At 43.0% G+C, this 22,080-nt stretch overlaps 1 pseudogene; it reads left to right on the top strand.

Annotated features, from left to right (window-relative positions):
• Positions 1-19,910: 19,910 nt before the first annotated feature.
• On the top strand, positions 19,911-21,880 carry LOC120293254 (annotated as a pseudogene).
• Positions 21,881-22,080: the final 200 nt, after the last annotated feature.

Raw genomic sequence — 22,080 nt, 5'->3', positions numbered from 1 at the left:
TTTTATTCGTGAAAATAAAATGTTTTGTGATGATAAACTGCTGTGCATCCTTAAATGTTTTAGCACTACACATGGCACACACAACCCGCCGCCGGACTCCGGGCCGCCATAGGATTCCTAGGATGGTGTTAAGAAAGATACGGCCGGACGCGAGACTAACGTCATGAGGTTGCATTTCTTTTCCCGAATTTCTTAGCCGAGGTTAAGAGGGTATCTTTGCTAACGCGAGACCGCGACGGGCGGATATCCTTTTAATCTCACCAAACCTTCTCAGTTAGAAATCGAGCCGCACATATCATGCGCATGTCTATGTGATTGCCATCAATTTTCTCGTGTGAAGTAAGTTTTTATTTCGTGTACTTTGCAATTTACTTACCTTCCTGTATATATTGAGTGGTCCATGATTAGTTTAGGATTTAATACCACGGTCATTTAAATTTGGAAATAATTATCATAAAATTTTTTTTTTAAAAAAAAAAAAAAAAAAAAAGAAAGAGAAAAGAGAGCATTGGCAAAGGAAATTACTTTCAATTGGTGTTTTTCCTCAAGCATGTTACAAAGTCCCTTTCGTAAGAATTTTCGTTTGCTTCAAAATCGTTCGCTTCAAAAGGGATATAAGTCTTTTTTCAAAATTTGTTGCAATTCATACTTTCTTCGCCTTTCAAATTGAGTATCTTTTTAGTCCATGCAAACATGTCACATGCCTTTTTTCAATCTATGCTTAGAAAATCTTCTACATGTACAAACTTTTCATAAACAAACAAAAGAGTAGGATTGGGTTGTCATCATGGATTGACTCCCTATTTACGCCTTGTGTTCACACACGCTTGTTTATTCATGACCAGTAATCACGGAACGTAAACATTCGCCAATCCAGACTCGCTCAAAAGCAAGAGCAAGAATGGCAGAAGAGAATTTACCAAGCCGTGTTGCGGTCGTGGAAAGCGAAATGAAGCAAGTCTTCAATGTGCTTCAGCAACTCTCGAAGCAGATAGACTCCATCCAGAGCAAACTTACTCCTGCCCCAGCCTCAATCGAGGTATTGTTACCACAATCATCTACCAGAGGTGATCAAGATAGAGATATCGACAATAACATGCTCGAATTGGGAGATGATCCGCACCCAACCATGATCGAGAAAGCTAGGCCAGACAGTTTGTCTAAAACTGAGCATGACAAACGCCTTGAAAAGCTTGAGGAGAAGCTGAAACAACTGCAAGGCCTCCAAGATCCTACTTTGACGGACCTCTCCATTTATTCCAATGTCAAAATGCCGGAAAAATTCAAAATGTCTGAGTTTGAGAAGTACGATGGCACGACTTGCCCTAGGGCTCATTTGCAAATGTACTTGGTTCGAATGACCCAATACGTTAATAATGCACCATTAATGATCCAATTGTTCCAATCAAGTCTAATAGGCCCTGCCCTAAGGTGGTACATCACAAGGAACATAAACCTCCTCGAAACATGGAGCGAAGTGAGTGAGGCATTCCTCAAGCAGTATGAGTTCATAATGGACATTACCTCTTCTCGCGAGGATCTTGAGCGTACCGATAAGAAAAAGTGTGAATCATTCAAAGAGTATGCCATTAGACGGAGAAATCTAGCTGCCCAAATTAGTCCCGAACCAGCCGATTTCGAGCTGAGAAAGATATTTATCAAAACCCTCCCCTATGAGCATTGCAATCAAATGGTAACCACGATCGTTGAATCATTTAATCAACTCCTTCCAGTAGAAGAGCAAATCAAGATAGGGTTGAGGGATGGTTGGTTCACTAAATCTGCACCCACGGGTAGGCTCAGCATGAAGAAAGACAAAGAACCCCTAGTAAATGTCAATGCGACCTGTAATCATCCTCCAACAATTCAGACAAGGGCAGGACAACAACAGACCACCAAACGTCAGCCATCCCAACATTATAGCAGCAGGAGACAATTTACTCCACTTCCCGGATCTCTATCACAGGTTTTGGCAGTCCTCCAGAATAGGAGCCTCCTCTTGACTGAGCCAAAGCGACCAAACACAGAAAACTTCTCTAGCTATGATCCGTCCAAAAAATGCCACTATCATAGGGGAGAAGTGGGACACTCGACTGATGAGTGCTTCGCTCTCAAAAGTCGAATCCAAAACTTTGTTAGACACTAAAGCTTTCTCATTCCATAGCAATTTGCTCCCGATCACACCGACAAAGTAAACGTGGTATTCAGTTCTGAAGATAGTCAGAGTAGAAATGTCGAAGCACATACCGCTGACATCTATCAAGGGCTGGTAAAGGTCGGGTATTATTCAGGCAATGAAGTACCACCTTTAGAAGCGAAGAAAGAAGGGCCAGATGACATGACCACCATGTTTGGAGACCTTTTCATAGGCGCTATCAACGAAGGACCGTTAGGGAAATGGGTGCAGCCCGCTCAAGTAGAACCCTTTTAATTTCCTTGCGTACTCCCCTACGTGGGAACTTGTACATTTTCTTAAGTCTCGGCTTGTTTTATTTTCAACATCGGTTCCGCTTGAGGAACTAACTTTTGAAATCACTCTTCCAAAATGTAAATCCACATATTAAATAAAGTTGAAAATATTTTGAGAGCATGAGGCGGTATCCCAAACCAGCCCAGTGATGTTATCCAACCATGAAAAGAAAATATCATCCAAGGAGAACACTGAGGGCTGGGCTTCCTCATGCTTTTTCTCCCCCAAAGACATATTTTGAAAATAAAAAATGTTTCATTACCAAAAGCTTCGTCAAAACAAGATGTTAGATTTAATCATGTTTGTCTTTCTGACTCATTCACTTCATGTCTCAGAAGATCATTCTCATCCCCTTTGATTTAATGTGACAAAAGACATTTGAAGCTAGCACATCATGTGAACAGACCAAACTCGAGAACAAATTTTCAAGAAAGCGGGGGCAAATAGAAAGAAGCATCCCGTTTTTTTTTAAAAAAAGGGTAAGTCTTATTCCCTTGACATAATATTGAGAATGACAACCTCTCTCTTCTATTTACAGGATATAAAAGGCGAGACGTAATAGGTACAGGCATACAGTTGAAATCGAAGCATCCATGACATGCCTCACTCGCCCTTGACTCCATCCTAAGCCAAAGGACTATCTTGTCGCACGACGCGCCCAAACAGCTAGATGATACAATTTCAACTTCGACGAGCGGAAGAATAAGGAAGAAGTTCCTTCTCTTCCTTTAAAGTGATTCTTTGTCAACGGGGAGAAAATCTAGACAGTCAAGGCGATCTATAGCCCCACACCCTGGACAATGACTTTGGAATCTAGAAGCTTCACTCCAGACACATATTCTTCCAAGGAGTAATTGCCATCATAAAGCTTGAGATTTTGATCTCAAATTTCATAGAAGCTTGAGGTACATGACTTTTGCCCAACAATGCTATAGTTAAAGACAAAAGGAGAAATTCCACAGAAGGAAGGCGTTGAAGATGAATCAACGACTAACAATCATGCATATATGGTTACAAATGAGGAAGGCCAATTGAAGGAAACATTGAACTATGCCAAGATAAAGAGGCCATCATCGACGTTCAAATATCCTTAAGAGCTAGCACAGACAAACTCTAGGGAAGGGTAATTTGGTATCGTCTCCAATACTCCCACTACTTGAACTCACATTTGACATATTTTCTCCTATTGACAGGAAGCATCGGGATTCAAGAACCAAGCTTAATGGTTAATTTATGCCAATCAAATGACTCGTATTTAATTCACCTAACTTCATGTAAAAGGATGTGTTGTCTAGGAGCCGGTTTGGTTAAATGAAAAAAGAAGCGTCCTACGGACACCGTCAGTGCCTCTAGCCGAGTGGTATCCGGGAAAAAGCAAAATGGTCCGAAGTCGGGGGTTCGAATCCCCGACGCGGCAGTTAGCCGCTTCGTAAAAAAATAATAAATTTTTTTTTGCTTCTCTTGCGCCTGCAAATTACGAGAGAGCAGGTGACCTAACGAAGCAAAAGACATAGGACTTCGTGTCCCACTTGCACTTCAGGTCCAAACCAGTGAAGGGTAATGTTGTATCGCTTCCAAGTTATTCGACTCTTGAAAGAGCTTCGACTAACATGATCCATTTTATTTGTTGCGGGGATCACTTGACTAGTAAAAATGCAGATAACAAATCAAAGAAAGACATGTCAAACTCTGATAAGCTCTCCTAAGCGAAATGGCGTCCTGAGTAATCACCAAAGCAAATGACAGAAAATCTTCAGACCTCAACTCACATTTTGATTTTGGCTAGACTAATTGATCTACTTGTACATCTTCTCTTCTGCAGGGGCAAAAACAGAGATGCCCGATCAAATTCCCAATCATTGGCTGATCATTCATGTGTCATATCCCTAATCAATAGGGACAACCATCGACGTCCATTTGCGAATAACCCTTTTGATGTTCAAAAATTAACATATTTGGAAACACCATTATGTTAACTCCTAAAGTTGTCAATATGGTCTTTTTTGAGTCAAAACCATTCACTTGTTTTGAAGAGTTCAAACTCCATCATATTCAAAATGTTGCATGTCATTTCGGATGAATTCCGCATGATGATTTTGTCTGTCTAAGTCACCGATTCCACTAAGGATTATTAGAATAGACAGCTAAGTGAAGAATACAAGATTGATCGAGCATCTTTGGATGAGGCGCGTCGGGATGATGAAAGGCAAGCCATATCATACACACAATCCCCATCTATACACTTGTGAGATGAGTGCAGAAGATTCCATGGTTTGTAGGGTAAAGAGTTCTCTCGCGAATGGTACGATAACCAAAATAGTGAGAGGCATTTCATTGCTCACCCCCATTGAGCCCTATACACTGATTTCTATCCTATCCCTGTCAAGAACCACCCCACACTGGGGCAGATCGGAGGCGAAGCAGCATCACAAGGTGAGAAGAGAGATAGAAATTTTCTTGCTCGCACTTGCATCAATCTTCGGGTGTCCTTATTGCATATGAACACTCACGTTAATTTAAGTGCCCTAGAATGACGAAGAACAATTCTTTCTCTATGCACTTGTATTCATTGTACAACCCAATTGAGTCTCGTAATTTCACCCTCACATGAAGGCAAAACAGAAGTTACCGCCATAGCCCAGCGCCTCAAGATGAAGACTCAAGAGTTTAATAATGGTGCTTCGATTGAACTTGCCTAGGCCGGTTCCTCTAACGACAAAAATGAAAAACATGGGCATAAAAAAGCGTGTGTACTGGTAAAAGCAAGGTCAATGTCCATGATTGAAGAATCTGAATAAAAATAGGGGCATGAAAAAAAAAAAAACAGTGTGCTGGTAAAAGCAAGGCCAATGCCCCCCAGTAAAAAATACAGCCAATAAAAAGTTGCTGTTGTGGTCCATAGAACCTCCATTTGACAGTGAGAAGAAAGATTGGTGACAAATGCCAAGGCAATCACCAGCTCTCACCCTTTTACACATGAATCAAGCCTACATTGTATTCCATTGTAAAAGTCTTTTCAGACTAGGGGCACTTCAATTAACGTAGGATTTTATATGTCTATAAGCATCGCTCGAAGAAGTACGAGCAAGAATATTCTATCTCTTTTCGCGGGACTCTTGACTTGCAAACTCCGGGAGATGATCGTGCGGCACTTCGTTCATGAGCCTTGACCTCGACGGTCCCATTTGATGAGCTATTGACCAAGTCTTCATCACAATTTCAACAAAGACCTCTCACATTGGTAAAGTCGTACCACTTGCGAGAATACTCGGACCCCGCGACATGATGACAAAGTGAGAAGTGTGGTCCTTGTAAATCCTGCATCAATGGTCAGGATAGCCTTTTCCATGAGAGTGAGTGAAAAGTCCTTTGGTCGAAAGTCCTCATCGGCATGCTCAAGACATCTACATTCTAAATGAAGGTTGTCTTTCAAAATCTTCTCCAGTGAAACTCAGATGATACAAAACTGACAAAATTGTCATGCATGAATCACATTTAAACTCATGAATTTACAGCATATGCAATCATGTGCGCTTATTGTGCAAATAGCAGACATACTCTCAGAGATCAGAGATATTGCCAGGTAAGCATATCTCTATCCCCATTTGTCTTAAATTACCTACCACTGTCCAGGTACTCTCTTATTGACACTCAACCTATTTGAGTCGTCCTTTGAGTTTGGGTGCTTACTGCTGTCTAGGTATCCCCATTGTCTTTGAGTACCGGCCACCGTTCGGATACTCCATTTTCCTGACACTCGACCTGTTCGAGTTGTCCCCAGAGTATTGATACTTGTGGTGACCAAGTATCCTTTTATCGTTGAATACCTCTCTTTGTCTAGGTATCCCCATTGTCTTTGAGTACCGGCCACCGTTCGGATACTCCATTTTCCTGACACTCGACTTGTTCGAGTTGTCCCCAGAGTATTGATACTTGTGACTGATCAAGTATCCCTTTATCTTTGAATACCTACTGCTGTCTAGGTATCCCCATATCGTCAAGTACCTACTGTTGTCTAGGTATGCTTTCTAGCATTTAGACCAGCCTGAAGTGGTCCCAGATCGTATCATCAAATACTTGTGTTCATCCAAGTATTCCAGTACTTTGTACACCTGCGGCTACCCAGGTGTTCCAGCCCTTTTGAGTGCCTGCGACCATCCAGGTAAGCCTTGTGCTACATTCAAGTTTATGTTGCCAGGAGGTGGGAGACCTTCACGAATAGGTGAGGCACGCCCTCGATATTCCCAATTACCAGGATGTGAGAGACCTTCATGAATATCCAAGGTATGCCCTTGATTCTTCCCTCAGAGTTTGTACTTGTGATCGTCCAGGTACTCCTTCGATGCTTGTGATTATCCAAGTATCTCCAAAGAGTTTGTGCTGTGATCGTCAGTACCCCTTTGATGCTTGTGATCATCCAAGTATCTCCAAAGAGTTTGTGCTGTGATCGTCCGGGTACCCTTCGATGCTTGTGATCATCCAAGTATCCCCAAGAATTTGTACTGTGATCGTCGGTACCCCTTCGATGCTTGTGATCATCCAAGTATCCCAAGAGTTTGTACATGTGATCGTCAGTACCCTTTCGATGCTTGTGATCATCCAAGTATCTCCAAAGAGTTTGTGCTCGTGATCGTCAGGTACCCCTTCGATGCTTGTGATCATCCAAGTATCCCAAGAATTTGTGCTGTGATCGTCCAGTACCCCTTCGATGCTTGTGATCATCCAAGTATCCCCAAGAGTTTGTACTGTGATCGTCCAGGTACCCCTTCTCGATACTTGTGATCATCCAAGTATCTCCAAAGAGTTTGTGCTGTGATCGTCCGGTGCCCTTCGATGCTTGTGATCATCCAAGTATCCCCAAGAATTTGTACCGTGATCGTCCAGTACCCCTTCGATGCTTGTGATCATCCAAGTATCCCCAAGAGTTTGTACCTGTGATCGTCCAGGTACCCCTTCGATCGGTGATCATCCAAGTATCCCCAAGAGTTTGTACATGTGATCGTCCAGGTACCCTTTCGATGCTTGTGATCATCCAAGTATCTCCAAAGAGTTTGTGCCTGTGATCGTCCAGGTACCCCTTCGATGCTTGTGATCATCCAAGTATCCCCAAGAATTTGTGCCTGTGATCGTCCAGGTACCCCTTCGATGCTTGTGATCATCCAAGTATCCCCAAGAATTTGTACCTGTGATCGTCCAGGTACCCCTTCGATGCTTGTGATCATCCAAGTATCCCCAAGAGTTTGTACATGTGATCGTCCAGGTACCCTTTCGATGCTTGTGATCATCCAAGTATCTCCAAAGAGTTTGTGCTGTGATCGTCAGGTACCCCTTCGATGCTTGTGATCATCCAAGTATCCCCAAGAATTTGTGCTGTGATCGTCCAGTGCCCCTTCGATCTTGTGATCATCCAAGTATCCCCAAGAGTTTGTACCTGTGATCGTCCAGGTACCCCTTCGATGCTTGTGATCATCCAAGTATCTCCAAAGAGTTTGTGCCTGTGATCGTCCAGGTACCCCTTCGATGCTTGTGATCATCCAAGTATCTCCAAAGAGTCTTGTGATCATCCAAGTATCTCCAAAGAGTTTGTGCCTGTGATCGTCCAGGTACCCCTTCGATGCTTGTGATCATCCAAGTATCCCCAAGAGTTTGTACCTGTGATCGTCCAGGTACCCCTTCGATGCTTGTGATCATCCAAGTATCCCCAAGAGTTTGTGCCTGTGATCGTCCAGGTACCCCTTCGATGCTTGTGATCATCCAAGTATCTCCAAAGAGTTTGTGCCTGTGATCGTCCAGGTACCCCTTCGATGCTTGTGATCATCCAAGTATCTCCAAGAGTTTATACTTGTGATCATCCAAGTACTATCTCCCAAACAAGCAGATGCCCTGAGAAAGGTCGGCGCATCTCCCGTCAAGGTGACCGAAGAAAGGTTCGGGTCCTAGACACCAACTTATTGCTCTAACAGGCGACCGAAAAAAGGTTTGGGTCCTAGAAAAGCAATTCCCCATCAAGGCGACCGAAGAAAGGTTCGGGTCTTAGACAAGCAACTTATTGCTCTAACAGGCGACCGAAGAAAGGTTCGGGTCCTAGACAAACCACTTATTGCTCCAATAGGCGACCGAAGAATGGTTCAGTCTGGAGAAGCAATCTCCTCATGCAAAGGTAAGATGATGCCTTGATACTTGCCAAAACTCGGGGTTCACACCCTATCTCACTCACTCCCGGTAAGTAACTACATGTATCTTCTTATCTGTCTTACTATGTGTAATGTTATATTACTCATTTTCTACATAGGACATTAGGTCCCAAATAAGATATAATATATTGCATATGTATAGACAAAATTTAGGTATCAGGTTTGTCTTTGAATGCAACCTCTGCGAACTCACCTTCAAAGAGGGGCAGGGTGACACCTAAATTTTGATTAGGTTATTAATTAGGCCTTAATTTCTTTTATTTTTCCTTTTTCAGATAATAAATAATAAATAACAAAAAAAAAAAAAAAATCAATAAAAACAAAAGAAAACAAAAAATTGGCAGCCGGGCCCATCCCCTCCTTTTTCTCTCCCTTTCGCGGGCCCAAACCCGGCCTCCTTCTCCTCCGGCCCGGCCCCCTCTCTCTTCTTCTTCTTCCTTCTTCTCCCTTCTTCCCTACGCCCCTGCAACTCACGCGCTTGAAGACAACCTATGGCCGAGGAGGGTAGGCCGGCCCCGTCGGCCGGAGATGACGGATCTCGGGCGCCATTAATGGGCTGCCTTCAATGCCAAGCACGCTTTGTTGGAGGAGCGAAGATTTGACGCCGGTTCGCCCGCACCGGGCCGGGTCGGCGTGCGAGAGCCGACGGCCGAACCTCCATCGACCGGCCTCCTCCTTGCCTATAAATAGAGGAGCACCTCCGTCGATGAAGACACAGCGAACTCCGAGAGCTTCCCTTAAGAGACTTCAGGGGGGGGATCGAAGAGTGAGCAAAGGGGGCGAAGGATCGGGTCGCAAGCTAAACGACCTCCCACCGAGAGACATCGGGAGGCCGGCGGCAAGCGAACCCGGATCGGGAGCAGCGGAGGCCGGAGGAGAAGAGGCGGTTACGGATTTGCGAAGTAGGTGGGCGAGCGAGAGGGAAACCGGAAGGGGGAGGGCTGGATGCGCCCACCGTCGTGCCGCGATCCCTCCCCGACGCCGACCAGCAACGCCCCGCGCCGTGCTCCCTCTGCGACGGTATCAACCACCACCCGTCGTCCGTTTTTCCGCTTGAAACCCTAGTCGCCGTCCTTGCCTATTGCCGTAGCTTTGCCGTCGCTTCCCCCTCGAGAAACCAGCAGCCACCCGTAGACGTTGCCGCCGTCTTTTCTGAGAAAGCCAACCGCCGCCTGTCGTCGCCCTAGTCGTCGTCGCCGTGGAAGACGGTCGTTGCTGCCGTGGACCGTCGTCGCTGCCGTCGTCGACGCAACCGCTGCCTCAGTTCCTCCATCGGCACCGTGTTTAGGCGAAGAAGAGGGGGAGTCGCGTCGGGTCGCGACCCGGGTCGGAACCGGGTAGGGTTTGGTTCCAAAGCGGGCCGAGTTCGGGTCATCATTTGGGCTGAGTTGTGGCAAATCGATCGGGCCGTGTGTGTGCGGGCCGGCCTCGCGAGGGCTTTTTGTGTGTGGGCCGTATCTCTAGTCAGTCTTTGGGCCGCGGTTAAAAAACGAGTCGGGCTGCGTTGTAGGCCGTCCGTGTTCTTGGGCGGGCGACCGGGTCGGTCCCAACCGGGAATCCGACCCGGGTCGGTTTTATATTATTATAATATAAAATAATATTTTTAAATAAAAAATAATTTATTTTCCAAAAAATCAAAAAAATAAAAAAAATTTCATATTTTCCAAAAAATGCCAAAAAATCCCAAAAAAATCAAAAATTCATGGAAAAAGCCAAAAAATTCATAAAATGCCAAAAAGACTTACTTTCCAAAAAAATAGCAAAAATCCAAAAATCCCTTTTACTTTCAAAAAATAGAAAAAGGTCCCAAAAATGTTTTTCCTCCACAAAATACATGGAAAATCTCTCAAGCATCCAAAAAACCTCAAGGTTTAAACAAGATTAGGTACCGAAAGGGCATTAGTGATTAGCTAGTGTAATCAAGTCCCCGATCCTAATTTCTGCGGTTGCGCAGAATGAGTATTTCTCCCGATACTTCACTTGGGTTTCTAATCAACCCATCTCAAATCGATTAGTGGCGACTCCATTTTAAAAATTGATTTACAAGGTTAAAAACTTGAACCATTAAGTCGTGAATTGGTGGACTTGGGAGAGTCCGGGCTTAATAAATTTAGCCGAGCCATTAGCCTCCTTTAGGCGCTCGTACCCAATTGCGGGCGCCCAAAAAGAGAGGTCGCGACAGATGTATATATAAATAAATAAGAAATGAAGTTGCTATGGTTACAGAAAATGTGTGTACCCCAAGATTACTTTAGTCTCTTATGCTTTCGCATGTTTAAGAAAAAGCGAAATGGAAAGGATAATGGTGAAAATAGTTCCACATTAGCCATGATACACTAGGGACGTCTCAATTGAAAAGGAGGTTGGGTGTTTGTTGAGGCCATGATCATAAACCATATGCTCTGATACCATCTTCAAGGGAAAATTTGAAGGTAAAATTTTACTCACAACTCACACAATTTAAGGAAGAAAGTGAGACGAATAGGCTTTTTGTTTTCTTTCTTTTTTTTCACCTTGTCAACTTATCGAAATGATCACAAGGCTTGCCTTTATATAGGCTTGTGATATGAATCTTACTCTTAAATGACTCATAAATATATTTAGCATTCCAAGGAGATATATTCCTAGGAATTTACAAAACATCAAACTAGGCATAGAGATAAAAACAGACTTTTGAAAAATAACACTACAATAGGACTCTTAAATTTGTGCCCCAATCTTAAGACCCAACTAGACACTGACATCAATCAATCAATCAGGTGACCAATCAACAAACAATAATATAGACAACTTGTCCACTGCGTTGATAACATCTCTACATCATCGATAACTTCAACTTATTAAATTATAGCCAAGATTTGGTTGAATTAATAACAATAGCACCAAGTAAAATAGACCCTTCTTCACCTTCCAATAGCTACTACTCTAGTAATGTTATTTTGAATTTACGATTCCGGGTCATTCTAAGAGAGATCACTGAAAACTCAGAGAACATCTCACTTCACCAACATAAGAATACAACCTACTCCAATTGACAGAAAGTAAAACCTCCTACAAGGAGCCAACATACCAAGTGTCTACATACACATTTTACCCTTATAAATCACTAAGTTGGATTTAGCCAATGCATGAACTTACCCTAGTTCACGATACGCAACAAACATCCGAGATTGTGATTTATGATGATCTTGTATGGTGCAAGTTCAATCAATTATGAGGTTATCAGTCAACTCCATTTCTTGAGACCTACCTTTTCTGTTTGAAGGGGCAAAGACATAGGTTTAGGGATATTTATTAAAAAAACAGGCTATGGCTCTCATTTTAGACACGAGTTATCCTAAGCCTATACCTTGCATGACATTGGGGTATTCATTGACGTTATAAAAAATTTCTAGTGAGGAGTTTCCATAGGCTTATTGGGGTCAGCCCAAAATCAAGTAAAGCACGAGAGAATACCTTACTTCCTACACAACCAAAGAATTTTTGGTTGGGAACTTGGTTACATTAATCAGTTAACTAGTGCATTTTTGGTACATAATCTTGTTTATTAAAAGAAATGTTTGTTAGGCAATTTAGATTGGTTTTAAACCCATCCACTAACATATGAGATGATCATGCGGGTACACAATATTTAAACTAACAATCAACAATTGATGAAGCGTTAAATGAGTTGCAAGGAAAAACAATAATCTAACCCTAAGAAATAAAACAAATGCCATCTAACCCTAAGAAATAAGACAAATGTCATTCCTGTTCCTAACTAGACCAAAATGAAACCATAGTTAACATATTAAAAGAGAGGAATCACATAATAGTCGAAATGGAAATGCACAAACAACCCTAACATGTCTCTAAGAGCACTCAAATTCTATGGTGAAACCCTAATAGCTTATCTAATTTTGAGCACATTTTTATCAAAGATTTTAACACATTTTAAGAGAAACTACAAAAAAAATAAAAAAAAAAATAAAAGTATATATTTTAAAGCTTTTTCTGATTTTTAGAAAAATAATTTTTTTTTTTTTTCGGAATTTTTAATATTTTAATTTATTTTTTTTTAAAATCCAAAAATGGGACCCGGGCCGGGCTATCAAGCCCAGTCCCAATATGGGCTGGCTTTGATCTTGGGTCTGAGCCATGGACACAAATAGGCTTATCCGAAACAAGCCCACTCGAATAGGAAAATCACCAAGCCCATTTTCTTGAAATTAAAAGCACTAAGCCCATCTTCCTAAAAAAATCATCCCAAGCACCCTTAAGACTAAAGCCAGTCCGATTCCTCTAAAGCCCAAGAGAAGCCCAAAATCATAAAGCCTTCTTAAGCCCAAGACCCAAGTCACATTCCCCTCCTTCATCAGAACGAGCCCATCCTCATTGTTGTTCTCTCTCATGCTCAAGTCCACATAGCTTATTTTTTCAACTTTCTTTTATTCTCTTTTGTTTCCTTTTAATTTTTTTTTCCTTAATTTTCCTTTCTCTCCCCTTTTGCCAGGTCGTCTTCTTCCTTAGACGTCTTCCTCGACGAGACTCACGTCCTCCCCGAAGCTCCTACATTTTTAGACAAACCTCGGCCAAATCTCAAGCCGCTGCCGAGCTACTACCCTTCACTGGCCGTCCACTCTGACCACCACTCGCCGACCGACCTCCTCGCCGTCGGCCGAGAACCGCACCACGGCTAAACACCGAACAAACTACAGCAACGATGGGAACGTGGTGAACGACTACACGGCCGACGCCCAAGGTCGCCCAACACTGTTGGAACATCCCAATAGAACGCGACACGCCCGGATAACTCGATTTCAGCCACTAACAGGAGGACGAAAACTAGATCTTACTTAGGCATTTCGTCGAACAGGTGAAAGGTGCTCGCGAATCATGCGGTTTCCGGCTCAAGACTCGAACCCAAAACGAGACTCTCGCCAAACAAGCAACAAAAGGCATAACAACCAACGGAGGAATGGATGGGGCCAGAGTTCGCACGAGCCGGTCGGCCATGAGCGCTCGAACTCTGGCCGTCGTGCCCAAAGCAGGGCACGGACAAAGGGCTGAACGGTTCGGCTCGATGGCGTCGACAGAAAGAGTCGTCGACGGAGCTCGCGCGTGGCTGAGATGTTAGCTGAAGCCTTACCGTTTTGCTTCCCTCTCTCTCTCTCTCCCCAAACCGAGCCCACCCCACCCCCACCAAAATCCCCTCAAACGAGCCATCCCCCTCGCTTTTAAGCATAAGCACACATGGCTTCCTGCCGTGCCAACTGGTGCTGCCGGCCTGACCCCGACCGAACGTCTCTCGCGCGAGACGCCCTGCCCTCCGTCACCTCTATGCATCGTCCTTCTCTCTTCCCCTTTTGTCTCTAGTGTGAAAGAGGAAGAGAGAAAAAAGGAGAGGACTGGGCTAGGAAAAACTAAAGAAACCAGGCCCAATGAAAGAGAACGAAAATGAGGGAAGGAGGTAGGGCCGGCCCATTCCCAGTACAAATCGGCTCTTTTTTTTAATAATAATTTTTAAAAATAAAAATATGATAAAAATATTTTATTTACTTATTCTTTTAAATTTTAACATTAGTAATGCAAATGTTCCTAATTTCTATATGCCATGCAATTTGATGATAATTATTTTGAGTTTGGGACTTGAAACGCCATAACTTGAAGACGCGGAGGAACACTTAAGTGCATAACTTCGGAAAGCGTACATTTAAGTGCATTTCGAAAAGATCTGTGGAACACTTAAGTGCCACTCCAGCCAAAAATCCGGTCAAATGACCGACGTGGCAATTTTCCGCGAGTTAGGTGCAAACGGCGTCGTTTTGCACATTGACGTGACGAGAAAATGCAAAAACGACGTCGTTTATGTCTTATGTGTAAATAATTAATATAAAAATTAATTAAATCAATTTAAACTTAATTTTATTTAAAATATTCTAAAAATAAAAAACTTAAAATTAAAAAAATTAAAAAATGAAGAACTTAAAATTAAAAAAAAATTAAACCAAAAAAAAATAAAATTTAAAAAAATTAAAAAATAAAAATTTAAAAATAATGTAAAAAAATAAAAATTTGAAAAACTAAAAATTAAAAAAATTACAATTAAAAAAATTAAAAAAATTAAATTAAAAAACTTAAAATTAAAAAAAAACTTAAATTAAAAAAACTTAAAATTTAAAAACTTAAAATTTAAAAAACTTAAAATTTAAAAACTTAAAATTTTAAAAACTTCCATATTTAAATTTTAAGTTTTTTAAATTTTATTTTTTTTAAATTTCAAGTTTTTTTTTTTTTTTAATTTTAAGTTTTTAAAATTTTAATTTTTTTAATTTTAAGTTTTTAAATTTGTTAATTTTTTTAAATTTTATTTTTTTAAATTTTAAGTTTTTATAATTTTAAGTTTTTAAAATTTTAAGTTTTTAAATTTTAATTTTTAAAATTTTTTAGAATATTTTAAATAAAATTAAGTTTAAATTTAATTTAATGAATTTTATATTAATTATTTATATATCGTACACAAAACAACGTCGTTTTTGTATTTTCTCGCTACGTCAACGTGCAAAACGACACTGCTGTTTGCACCCGTCGCTAGAAAATTCGTAATATCAACCATTTGACCGCATTTTGGTCGGAGTGGCACTTAAGGGCTTTTTGTTTGGCAACTTCGACTTACAACAGTGCCAAATTCCGATTTTTTGTTAGGAATCGTTTGGGACGAGAATTGCGTTTGGTAAATTTTTGTTCCGGAACAAATTTGTTCGGGAACAATTTTGGACAAGATTTGAGAATCAAAAAAATTTGATTCTCGTCCGAGAATCGAAAAAAAAGAATCAAAACGGTAAACCTTGTTCTTTCTTTTATCATCTCGGTTGCCATTCGCCATCGGCCGCCGCCGTCGCCGCCGCCCGCCGCCGCCCGCCACCGCCGCCGGTCGCCGGTCCGCCGCCGGCCGCGGTCCGGCGAGATCGCCGGAGGCTCGCCAGCCGGGGCGAGGTCCGGCGAGCTCGCCGGAGGCAAGCCCACCACCGGCGAGGCTTGGCCTCGCAGTCTGGCGAGGCCCGGCCTCGCGGTGGCGAGCCGGCCTCGCCCAAGACGGCGAGGCCGACGGGGTGGGCAAGCCTCGCCGGTGGCCGGAGCGGAGCCTCGCGGTGGCCGGGCGAGCCTCGCCGGCAACCCGGGCGGGCTCGGCCTCGCCGGACGGGCGAGGTCGAGCCTCGCCCGGCTGCCCGGTGAGGCTCGCCTCGGCCACGGCGAGGCTCGCCCGCCCCGCCCGTGGCTCAAGCCGCCTCGCCGAGGCCGGGCGAGGCGGCTGGCCACGGCGAGGCTCGGCCTCGCGGAGTCCGGGGCGAGGCCGAGCCTCGGGCGGGCCGGGCGAGCCTCGCCAGTTGCCAATGCGAGGCTTGGCCGACGAAGGCCGACCTCGCGAGGGGCGGCGCTCCGATGAGCGTCCGCGGCCCTCGTCTGGCCGTCGCCGGTCCGGCGACCGCCAAATGAAGAAGAAGAAGAATAGGAAAAAGGGAAAAAAGAAAAAGAAAAAGAAAAAAAAAAAAAGAAAAAAAGGAAAAAAAAAAAGAAAAAGTAAAAAAGTAAAGAAATTATTTAAAATTTATTTAAAAATCAAAATAAATTAATTTGGAAACGTAATCAATTAATACGGTACCAAACGCAATTCTATTCCGAATAAAAAATTTTGAACAGATTACCAAACACGTGTTTTTACTGTAATCGTTCCGGAACAAAATAAAAAGAATCGTTCTTATCGTAATCGGTTCCGGAATGTAATCGTTACCAAACGCGCCCTAAGTGTTTCACTTTACTCCGAAATTGGCACTTAAGTGTACATTTCGAAGTTATGGCACTTAAGTGTCCATCCGTGCAAGTTATGGTACTTAGTGCTGTTCTTACGCCTAATTATTTTTAATTAACCCCTAAAATTTTAGGATGTAACTCTTCTAACGTGAAGAATCTGTTTGAAATGGGCTTTGCCCAGATTGGCCCATCAGCCCAATTATCAGTTTTAGTGTCCTGGACTGTCGAGAGCCACTCAATTTGCCCCCATGTGCCACCGCCTTAACACCTATCGCACGATCGAGCCATAGCCTCTCTCCTCTCACTCTTCACCCTCTCCTACTCGACGGCATTGTCCTCTGCCTGGCCCTTGCTAATGCGGCCATCCTCCTATTTGATATGCCCCGTTGATCCGAGTTTTCAACCCTCGGTGTATGCTCTCTCGCAAAGGTGGTTCGAATTCGGAGTCGGATTTGTCGAGCTGGCTGAGAGGAGAGGAGTTTGTGGTTGCGCATGGTCTCATGGAGGAATAACTAGGAATCTACCCAGAGCCTACAACTTTTGTACCATTATACAAGGTTGCTACTTTTCCAATCCACTTACTTTAATATTTTGGAGGAATTAAGAGGAATTTGTTCTTTATTCCACTTCTAGGACATGGGTTTTATTGTGTGTAGACCACATGATGTAGAGGCCACCGACTTAGCTGAAGTAGGCACTTTGCCTACAATAACTACACCGAGGATGGCTTGGACACAAACATCGAATGTGTAAAAATGGTTGTATAGGGATGTACATGAAAAGCTCTTGCCCGGTCCTGGTTGCATTTCTAATCGCCTATTTCCCATGGTTGTTATATTGCTTGGAAATTGACAAAATATAACCTTCTAGAATATCCTAGGTTCTTCTTGAAGAATGATGACTCACCATTTTAGATAGATATTTCTAGATTTGGTAATGATTACCAAAGATTCACCATTGGTAATTAAGTAATGGACTCTTGGACAAGTTGACTAATCAAGAGAAGACATAATAGAAGATTTTATAATACCTCTTTAAATGCAAGGATGAGTCACCTCGCTTAGGTGTCCCTTGAAGATTTGGTAATGATTACCCAAGATTTTTCCATGGAGAAGAAGCAAAGGACTCAAGATATTATGTGGACCAATTAAAAGAGAACTTGGTGGAATATTCTAGAGGCGCAAAACATAAAAAAAAAAAACAAGTTATATAATTCAGGTATGTGCTAAATATTCAAATCTCACGATTAACCAAATCTAGGCATTTAATGAAAATGATAAGTTATTAGCTTAGGTGTCCACCTGAAGATTTTGTAATGATGGCAAAAAAATTTTACTTAGAGAAGAAGTTGGTGACTCATTGGTTTAGGTCTCCATGGAATATATGGTCATCATTACCATAAAATTTTCCTTGGAAAACAAGTAGACTAAGTCATGATGACATGGAATAGGTGATCTAATAAGAAGATGACAAGTGTTCTTCTAGGACCCTAAGTGTGCCACCTTGCAAATTAGGCTTGCCACCTCGATGTTATGGCCACGTGACTTCAAGAAAAATGATTAGGCCACTTGGAAAGGTAATGATAAGGTTTGAGCCTATAAATAGGGAAACCACCCCATTCATTCTCACATGAACTGTACTATCATCTATTGCTTTTTACACGCCATTTTCCCCATTTTTCTCGGCCTTGCACCATTGCCCCTCATCAAGTCACTCAAGCTAGTTCTAAAGGTTTATCTAGGTAAGTAAGATCCCTATGTTTTCTCTAGGGCGGTAGACTCCATTGTTGAATCTAGTTAGGTGCTCACCCGTCAAGCCGTGGGTAGGATGTTGGATTTTTTGTATGGTTTTGCTCATATTTGTGCTTGAACGTGTGCTTAGGTTGTTTACACCTAGAATGAGGTCGAAGTTAGCTTGGGTTGAGTTTTATTCAAGGCGAGGTCGCTTAAGGGCTTAAGGCCACAAGGCCTTAGATCAACATTCAAGCATTGCCAGTTTTAAGTCTTGTTTGGTGCGGGGATCGCCCAAGGCTGTAAGCTTTTAAATCAGCATTGAGGCATGTTGGTTCTAAGTCTTGATCAGTATGGGGATCACCCAAGCCCACAAGGTCGTGATAAGGCACTAAAGCATGCCGATTTTATGCCTTGGTTGGTGTTGGGACTTTGTGCTTGGCATTTGAATCAAGCCATGACCCAAGGGTCATTCACAGCATGAAGTGTGTTCACGTCGGGTTGAGAAGTAGAGGTCTGTCGAGCTTAGGATCTACACGAAAGCGAGGTATACCTAAGTCTCAAGGTCTTGGATCGGCATTGAGGCGTGCCATTTCTGAGCTTTGTTCAGTGCGGGGATCGTCGCTATGTGTTCGGCTCAAGTTACGGACTAAGGGTCGTTCCCGACATGTTGTATAGTGCAATATTAGGATTCATGGCATACACATATGAATGAGCATGCTTTCGAGTGAGGTATGAGTCGGCTAAGAAGAAACAATAAGAATAGGTTTGCGTGATGCACTCGTGTGTGCACATAAAGAGGAAAAAACGCTCGTCACCACACAACGTTGGCGATAATGCCTCGTTCATTGAACGGGATACCCCAGTTGAGTCGGGATGTCTTGGTTGAGTCATGATGCCTGGGTTTTGAACCCGAAGGTCTCAAGAAGCTAGCCCTGAGAAGCCTCGATCAAGCCGAGATGCCTTGATTGAGCTAGGAAGCCCCGTAAAAAGCTAGAAGCCCTGGTCAAGCTAGGAGGGCCTGGTTGAGCCAGAACAATGCTAAATGAATTTACATGAGTGCTAATTATGCACAAGCATTGATATGTTGATGTATTCATTGTTATGCTGAAGGTAAGCATGCATTGAAGTATGTTGTTATGAATATTTGCATTTATTCGAGATGTAAAAATAAGTTTGCTATTGATCTACCATTGACACTGTTTGCTAGTATTGTACTTGCTAGGCTTCGACGATGAGATGTTTTTCTAGTAGAGAACTTGGAATTTTACTTACCGAGTTTCCCCAAAACTCACTCCTTTAGCTTTCTATTACTAGATTGTCTTAGAAGCAGTACGACGGAGTGTACCCTAGTGACTCGGGTCTGTCTTGTTTAGCTCGGACATCCTTTTGTTTGAGCAAGTCATAAACATTACTCCAATCAACTATTGACTTTCAACCACTTGTGAGCATCACCAGGGTAGTATCAACATTTGAACATGCCCGACATCAATGCTTTCGGAACCATTTTGGAATCAAGTTGGATTAGTAATTGCTATCGATTTGATCGATTCAACTTGTGATCCTTTTGTTTTTGGCTAAAAACGCATTTGTCAACTAGCCGGATTGTAGAAAACATTGCCTATTAGACAAGTTTTCGTCATATCTGTGAGTATTGATCCTTATTTATTACCTTTCCTCTTCACATTCCCAGTGAATAATCTTTAATATTCTACTCTCATCGCCAAGACGACATGTCGTTTTAGGCTGTTCTAAACACCTCCTGGCCTTCCAACTTTCCCTCCTCACCCGCTTTCAATGGAAGCCAGAGAAGAAGTTCACCTCCTTCAACCGCCGCCGGCGCCGGCGCCGACCTCTCCAGCTCACGAAGCCCTTCTCAGAGCAGGCCCTCGCCTCCGCCTCCTCCGACAGGCTCACGCCCACGTCGTCGTCTCCGGATCACACCGCTCTCTATCCCTCCTCACCAAGCTCGTCAACCTCGCCTGCGCCGCCGGCGCGATTGGCTACGCGCGCCGGCTTTTCGTCACCGTGCCTGGGCCCGACTCGCTCCTCTTCAATTCCCTCATCAAGTCCTGCTCCAAGTTTGGCTTCCCCAATGATGCGGTCGCGTTCTATCGCTGCTCGCTGCTCGAAGGCATTCCCCAGTAATTACACTTTCACGTCCGTTATTAAGGCTTGCGCGGACTTGTCGGCTTCGAGGCTCGGTAGAGGCGTTCATGCCCATGCTTTGGCTTGTGGGTTTGGGTCGGATCCTTATGTTCAATCGGCTTTAGTCACTTTTTATGCGAAGTCGGGTCATCTGAATGTTGCCCGTCAGGTGTTCGATAAAGTGGGGGAGAGAACAGTTGTTACATGGAATTCGATGATTTCTGGGTACGAGCAGAATGGGTCTGCTAAGGAGGCAATTGAATTGTTTGATCATATGAGGGAATCGGGTATTGAGCCAGATTCAACTACATTTGTGGGCGTTTTGGCTGCTTGTGCGCAATCAGGAGCATTGAGTTTGGGGAGTTGGGTGCATGAGTATGTTATGGACAATGGGTTTGATTTGAATGTCGTGTTAGGCACTTCTCTGATCAATATGTATGCTAGGTGCGGAAATGTTAGCAAGTCGAGAGAAGTTTTTGATTCAATGAGGAAAGAAATGTTATTGCTTGGACTGCTATGATTTCTGCATATGCGACAAATGGATATGGAAACCAAGCAGTTGAGCTATTTGAGCAAATGCGACTCCGAGGCCCATGGCCTAACAAAATCACTTTTGTGGCGGTTCTCTCTGCATGTGCTCATGCTGGGCTAGTTGACGTGGGGCGTCATGCATTTGCAAGCATGGAGAAAGAATATGATGTAGAGCCAGGACTAGAACACTATGTATGCATGGTTGATATGCTTGGGCGAGCGGGATTTCTCGACGAAGCTTATGAGTTCATTGAAAAAGAAATTCCTATGGAGCCTCCACCAGCTGTGTGGACTGCTATGCTTGGGGCTTGCAAGATGCATAAGAATTTTGACTTGGGAGTAAGTGTTGCCGAACATCTCTTAGATAGTGAACCAGATAATCCAGGTCACTATGTCATGCTTTCTAACATATATGCCTTGGCTGGTCGAAGTGACAGAGTGCAAAGAGTTAGAAACATGATGATACAGAGGGGGCTGAAGAAGCAAGTTGGTTATAGCATTATAGAAGTTGATGGAAAGACATATATGTTTAGCATGGGCGACAAGTCTCATCCTGAAACAAATATTATATATGAGTATTTGGATGAGTTGATGTTGAGATGTACCCAGGCTGGTTATGTACCATTGGCTGATTCATTGATGCATGAGTTAGAAGGAGGAAAGGGAATATGCACTTAGATTTCATAGTGAGAAGCTTGCTGTAGCATTTGGACTACTCAAAACTAGCCATGGCATGACCGTCACGGTTGTGAAAAATCTACGTATGTGTGAAGACTGTCACTTAGCATTTAAGTACATTTCAGTTGTTGCCAACAGGGAAATTGTTGTTAGAGACAAGCTCCGGTTTCACCATTTTAAGGATGGGTCATGTTCATGTTTAGAATTCTGGTGATGTGGTCTACACTGAAGCTGGGTGTCATTTGATTCCTGTGACTTGTTGTGGTATGGTGAAAATCCACCTTTGAGGGTGTACAGATGCTGAATGAAGGAATAATCTTCACATAATTGGCAATTGAGAGAGAGGTTTGCCCTTGCTATCTTGCTGAATACTCCTAAATGGTTGTTACACTCAACTTGGTTATAATTTATTTTAGACTTCTTCCAAAGAGAGATGTGAAGACGGGGCTGTTATATTGGTGATATGTATAACTATTCCGAAGCAAGAACATCCCACACTGAAAAATGATGGATGCATTGAAGAAGGTCCCTCTCGTTA

This window comes from Eucalyptus grandis, chromosome 5 (assembly GCF_016545825.1).
Source record: "Eucalyptus grandis isolate ANBG69807.140 chromosome 5, ASM1654582v1, whole genome shotgun sequence".
In the NCBI taxonomy this organism is placed as follows: Eukaryota; Viridiplantae; Streptophyta; class Magnoliopsida; order Myrtales; family Myrtaceae; genus Eucalyptus; species Eucalyptus grandis.
The sequence above is the reverse complement of the archived record's forward strand: the minus strand, read 5'-3'. Positions and strand labels throughout refer to the sequence as shown.